The 6,480-nt window shown below is 38.9% G+C and overlaps 1 pseudogene; it reads right to left on the bottom strand.

The window, feature by feature from the left end:
• The window catches only part of LOC101993962, a 12,041-nt pseudogene extending 7,990 nt beyond the window's left edge, over positions 1 to 4,051 (bottom strand).
• Between the last annotated feature and the right edge of the window lie 2,429 nt (positions 4,052 to 6,480).

Below are 6,480 nucleotides of genomic sequence, written 5' to 3'. Positions count from 1 at the left end.
GTTCATTTTTTAAGCAGACATCATTTGTATAGTTAGACTTAGCGGTGACATTTGCAATGCAAACTGAAAGTGTTCTTATGTAATCTGTATCTTAATATATTAAATCTCTCAGCTTGATCAGAACCCAGAACTGCTGCCCCCAGCATCACTCTTCTGAGCTAAGATTCAGTCTTCTTTTTCTGGAAGGTTTCTGTTAAGATACACAGTTTCAAGCTGCAAGGGAAGACAGCACATTAACTAGGTGTCACCTCACAGAGCTCACGGCTGTGATCTCTGAGATCCCTCTCTCCTGGCACCTGCTGTGATTCTGCAAACACTCATTCCTGTTTCACTGACTTGTGAGGTCTTAGAATGAGCACATAGTTTAACCATATTATCGAAGCCTGGGACGTAGTAGGTCATCTGTGGATACTTCTTGAATGGGAAAAATAAATTTATGGTAGGGCGTGATGCTCGAGGACATAGGGTGGGGAATGTAAAGTAGAAAATGATTACTAACAGACAGCAATGGCAGGAAAAGCCAAGCCTGGGTAGAAGAATACAACAGGATTAGGAATTTCTGGAGAACAGCAAAACTACAGATTTCTATGGGAATATTGCATAACTAAAGAGGATTTATTTGAGTACTGGTCTTAAAGTTTAAAACTCCTGGGAAGTTATGACTAAAAGAGCAGGTCCTGGAAACAGAATAAGTTAAAATCTCAGGCTGTCTAAATTCCTGTTGGAATTTGAATTTTACTATAAGGGAGGTAGAGATCAACTTATTGGAGGATGTTTAAGTCAAAGAATGACGATGTAGTTTTTATTTCCATAGGACCACTGTGGGTTTTGTGTTTGGAGTAGAATGTGATGGGAGAGCAAGGATGGCACCAGAGACATTAGTAAAGAGGCTATTTCTATAGCAATATAAGGCAAAGGTGAGACTAGATGCAGTGCAGGTAGTGAGGAATTGTCTGGTTTAGCACTTACACTAAAGGCAGAGCTGTCAAGATTTCATGATGGCTAACACTAGATCTCTTTCATTTATGCCTAGCTAAACTAAACTAAACAATTTGCAATGCTTATGAATTATAAACTAGATGTTGATGTTAGAGGTTTAAGATCTTATTTCCTTGTAGGAATAAGCTTTCTTGATGTGGGGCTAATGATGGGCTCAGTTATGTCTTCAGGAAGCATTCAAGGCTGTGTTTTCCATCTGTTTCCATAAGGACTGTTAGCAGAGTAGTGTTTACATCCCCTCTTTCCTGTCAATCGAATCTGTAGCAAACACTGTGGATAATTTTATCTCACTCAAGAGCGTTTCTAACCACAGAGCTGTTTTTCCTTACATAGGGAATAGAGTTCTTTTGCATGTTATTCTGGCAGGGAAAACTTTTACTCAGTGAGGTAAAGATGCTATGAAATCAGTTTGCTCAGATAAGGACTCAAGCACCACACTCTTTTCACCTATGCACTCACTCAGCCTCATTTATTTTAAGTGCAATTCTTTGAGCTTGATATGAAAAACCCGTCTTGTTTAGTGTAACAACTCAAATTCTCTTTCCTGGGTAAAATCTTCATTGTTAAAACCTCTAATGACTTCTGTAGGATTGATTTTGTAGGATTTGTAGGATTGGGTAACAACTGCTCTGAGAATAGACTTATCAGTAGGAAAGCCTCCGAACAAAGTTATCAGTATGTCACTCAAGTGAGAATTAAACTTCTCACCTCATTAGTGCCTCTCAGGCCAGAGCCCAGTCTCCTGCCTACACTGAGCAGACTATGGAAACAAACAACAGCAAGAAGACTTGATTTCCTCAAATGTGCTGTCTCCCGATTGAATAAAATGGCAACTGAGAAACAATCAATCTGTGTCCTGGGTCCCTGGCAGCATCTGAGAGCAATTTCTTGGAGTCCTTTGTGTCTGGAGGGATCTCCAGGCACAGAAAACTCATGCAGGTAGTAGAGGAAAGTTTGGTTAGGATTCCTTTTCTTTTTTTTTTTCAGGGATGACATTTGATCTGTTTTTTTTAAAAATATTTCTTATTGTTTATTTATTTTATGTGCACTGGTGTGAAGGTGTCAGATCCCCTGGAACTGGATCTTCAGACAGTTGTGAGCTGCTATGTGGGTGATAGGAACTGCACCCGGGTCCTCTGGAAGAGCAGTCAGTGCTCTTAACAGCTGAGCCATCTCTCCAGCCCTGACATTTGATCTGTTGATCCTTTATTTGAGACAAGAGACTGCAGAGTCCTTGTGAATTATGTCAGTATGCCTATGCAGGGTAGTAGCCAAAGGTTAAAATTTTCAGGTAAGAAGGTGTCTATCACTAAAATATCCCAGGTTGCCCAAAAGTCAGGGAGAATTCCATTTTGATGATCCCTTTAGAAAGGAGTAAAATTTTCGGAGCAAAATTGCTGAAGATCTAAGTTATATGTTTGGGTCTTTGTGATGTTTATTGTGCTTTAGTGTGTTGTGAAAAATATCAGAAAGTACAAAGTTTCTTTTTCTATAATTACTCACATAGATTAACATTCTTAGTACATCAAAGAGCATATTATTAGTTCCTGAAAAATCTGTTTTTACAGTGACTTTTATGTGCATATGTATATTCACCACATGTATGTCAGCTTGGGTAATGTATAACCCAGATAAGAAAAATCAATTTTATGGCTTTGCAATTTTATGATATACACATAGAAAATAATTTAATACAATAATGTTGATAACTGAGAATCAAGATTTAGATGAGTAAACATTTCCATTAATTCCATATTGAATAATATTTATTGAATAGATATTAGATGCCAAAAATATGAACGCAAAGATAAGCAAAAATAGATAAAATCTGTAGCTTAGTTCTAGTCCATGTGGTAAGGATGTGTGTGACACATGTAGTTCATAATAAATGATGCGACCTGCAGGATGATTTCATAAGAATAAAAGGTTGTCATATGATCGGGCATCTCTTGGGTATATTCCCAAGAGTGGTATTGCGGCAGGGAACCCTGACTGCTCTTTGGACTGGAGAGGGAGGGGGAGAGGAGTGAGGGGAGGGGGAGAAGGGTGGGAGGAGGGGGAGGGAAATGGGAGGTTGGGAGGAGGGGGAAACTTTTTTTTTCCTTTTCCCAATAAAAAAAAGAATAAAAGGTTGGATGGTTTTCATGATGTTACAAATGAAATACATAAAGGAAGGTGGGGCTTTGTGACAGACTGATTTGTGAGTATGTGTGATGAGCCAGGCCAAAATGACTTCGTTAATCAGAGAAGGCCTTTCCCAAAATGTGACATATGAGTGGATTCCTGAACCGAGTGTGAGGTAGTGTTCAGGAGAAATCAGCTTCCAATCAGAGAGCCTATCGAGTGTGAGAATTCTTAGAGAGGATGAAGTTTGGCTTGTTTGGTTAAGAGTAGAAGTATCGAGGCCAGGCGACTGTTCCTGTGGTGCTGTAGGTTTGTGGTAGTGTTTCCAGACTATGGAGGGAATACTGGAGAGAAGTAAATTGATAGGAGATACTTTGGTGGAAGCACTGATATGATTTGGAAGTATCTTAGATAACAAAGGGCGGGAGAAGAGGGATTTAAAGTAATATCTAGGTTTTTGGTTGAACAGTTATGTAGGTGACAGCTACCGAGGTAGGAGACCAACAGGCAGGAGTATTGGTGTGTGAGTGGAAACAGACACATTTTGTAAGTGGTAGGTTGGAGATGCTGATTAGACACCGAAGCTCATATGCAGATTAAATGTCATTCTAGCCTATGCCATAACTAATCATTATTTATGCACAGAGTAAATAAATGTATTTCTCTGATTTTTAAGATGAATACAGATTGCAAGTGTGCCTTTCCCCTCATTTGTGCACCAGATTCGTTTATCAATTGCCTGCTGAAAACAGTCACTCTAAACCTAGCATTTTCAGAGATCAAACTGTCATCTTGTCCTTCATACTTCTTCCTTCTTTACATTGCTTCCTCTTCAGCGACTTCTTTGTTAATTCCCCCAAATCCTCTCTAACCACTCTCCTCTTCTCCATGTAAGCTTCCATTACCCTTCAAGACCTCATTACCTCATGTTTTCATAGTTTACTCTAAATGTATATGCTGCTATAGAGCTTATCAAATCTTCCTTAACTCTCTGCATTTTGGACAGTTCCTTCATATCCTTCAAAATTTAGCTTGTTAATAATGTCCTCCAGGGAGATTTCCCTGATGTTTTCAACTTGTCTATTACTTCTATGGATTACGTGGCTCCTCTTCTATGCACCTCCAGTTACCTTTGTTCACTTTCACTGCAGCTCACACCATACCATATTGTTTCTTTGGTCTGTCTTTGTTCTGCCTTTTAAACTCCAAGATGTCAGACATCACAGCTCATATTGTCATATCTCTCTCCCTGACTTGGTGTTTGAAATGTTATTGACTTTCAGTGAATGTTTGTGAATGAATGAAGGCTCAGAGTGTAATAGATGTACTTGCCAGAAGGCAAACTGATAACAGAAAAGAAGGGCACTTTATTCTTTTGTAAGCGAGGAAGAAAGCAACAAAATAACCCACAATGCTTCCAAAAAATACTAAAGCACTGGGAAACTTTAAATTAGAATAATTGGCATCAGTGTGCTGTATCATAATTTCGTAAAATGTATAATGCAGTGTAATAAAAACTGTTCCACTAATTGTAAAGACACTATAGAATACAGAAAAGACTTAGTCATATTTACTAGCTTTTGCTTAGGAAGTGTGGGAGTATGGACTATATAATAAGGGCTTTGAGTTGAAGTTTGCCCAGAACCTGTATCAAATCTGGTTGGTGGCAACTGATTATACATTGATAATTTTTATACAAACAGTTCTTAGAACTCACTATGCAGATCAGGCTGATCTCCAATTCACAGAAATCTGACCGCCTCTGCATCCTGAGTGCTGGGATTAAAGCTTGCACTACCACACCTGATTGTAGCAAGTTATTGAAATTACTGATTTGCAGTTTTATATTTAGATACAGAAAAACATGAATTAAGTTCAAAACATCATTTAATTATTTCAGTGGGACTGATCTAATGGGAGCTCACCAAGGCCAGCTGGACTGGGACTGATGGAGCATGTGATCAAACCGGACTCTCTGAACGTGGCTGACAATGAGGGCTGACTGAGAAGCCAAGGACAATGGCACTGGGTTTTGATTCTACTGCATGTACTGGCTTTGTGGGAGCCTAGTCTGTTTGGAAGCTCATCTTCCTAGACCTGATGGAGGGGGGAGGACCTTGGACTTCCCACAGGGCAGGAAACCCTGACTGCTCTTTGGACTGGAGAGGGAGGGGCAGGAGAAGGGGGAGTGGGGGATGGGGAGGGAAATGGGAGGAGGGGAGGAAGTGGAAATTTTTAATAAATAAATAAATTTAAAAAAAGAAAAAAGAAAGAAGATATTAGAAAAGGATCTTACTCATGTAGGAGAGAACACTGTAATTCAAAATGGACAATCAGTATGGGATTCCTGTTGTTCTGATTTCAAAATGGCCTAAGAGAGCGGCAGGTTATGTAGGAGTGGAGAAGGGATGAGAGAAAAATTTTAGGGGTAAGCTAATAAAGATTCATCCCCATCTAAAAATACTTTCCTTTTTCATCGTATGTCTGTGTGTGTTTGTGTGTGTGCATGTGCACACTAATGCTGGAGAATTCAAAGTCATTGAATCTTCTGCCATTGGATTTACAGGTGGTTGTAAGGTGTACTACATGGATGCTGGGAACTGAACTTTGTTCCTCTACCAAATCAGTACGTGATCTTAAATGCTGGGATGCCTTTCCAGCCCCATGCTCATCTTTTTTATGTCAGTATTTTGTTTTTAAGAACTAAAAGCCGTAAAAATACATAGATACTTTTTATGCAAACAGAAAAACAATTCCCTGTACTGTACCTAGTACTACAGGAGCTATACAGAAGGAGTGGCTTGCTGTATCTTTTGTTTCACAGAAGAAACTTTAAGTCTTGGGTAATGACTTTATTACTAATTAAATTAAACGTGAATATTTATGCAGTACCATCTTTGTATTGTGTGTTAATGCAATAATTTCATTGGTTTTTAAAGTTTAATCTTCACAACAAGCCCCTGAGATAGGTACTCCTATTATCCTATTTCTCAGGTGAAAAAATTTAAGCCCTCCAGAGGTGGTGCTTTTGTACACTGTATGGCAAGTAGATGATGGAGTTGTCATTCAGAAACAGGTATCTGAAACTCGTAATGACATGCATTTTCCATTCAAACATATTGTTTTGTTCACTGAACAATATTTTCCTTTTTCTTGTGTATTTATAACCATATTCCTGGTAGAGATAAATAAACCTGTCTTGCTGGAATTATGAAAGCCAAGATGTGGGTATGGGATTATCTGGTCAAAATTCTGTACCCACAAAAGTGTGCCAGGAATGTTTGAACAATTGATAGATAATAGGATTTTGTAGTCTGAGAGGCATGGAAGACTATCTCTCACTAGCTTGATAGGTGG

This window comes from Microtus ochrogaster, unplaced genomic scaffold (assembly GCF_000317375.1).
Source record: "Microtus ochrogaster isolate Prairie Vole_2 unplaced genomic scaffold, MicOch1.0 UNK17, whole genome shotgun sequence".
Classification (NCBI taxonomy): domain Eukaryota; kingdom Metazoa; phylum Chordata; class Mammalia; order Rodentia; family Cricetidae; genus Microtus; species Microtus ochrogaster.
The sequence above is the reverse complement of the archived record's forward strand: the minus strand, read 5'-3'. Positions and strand labels throughout refer to the sequence as shown.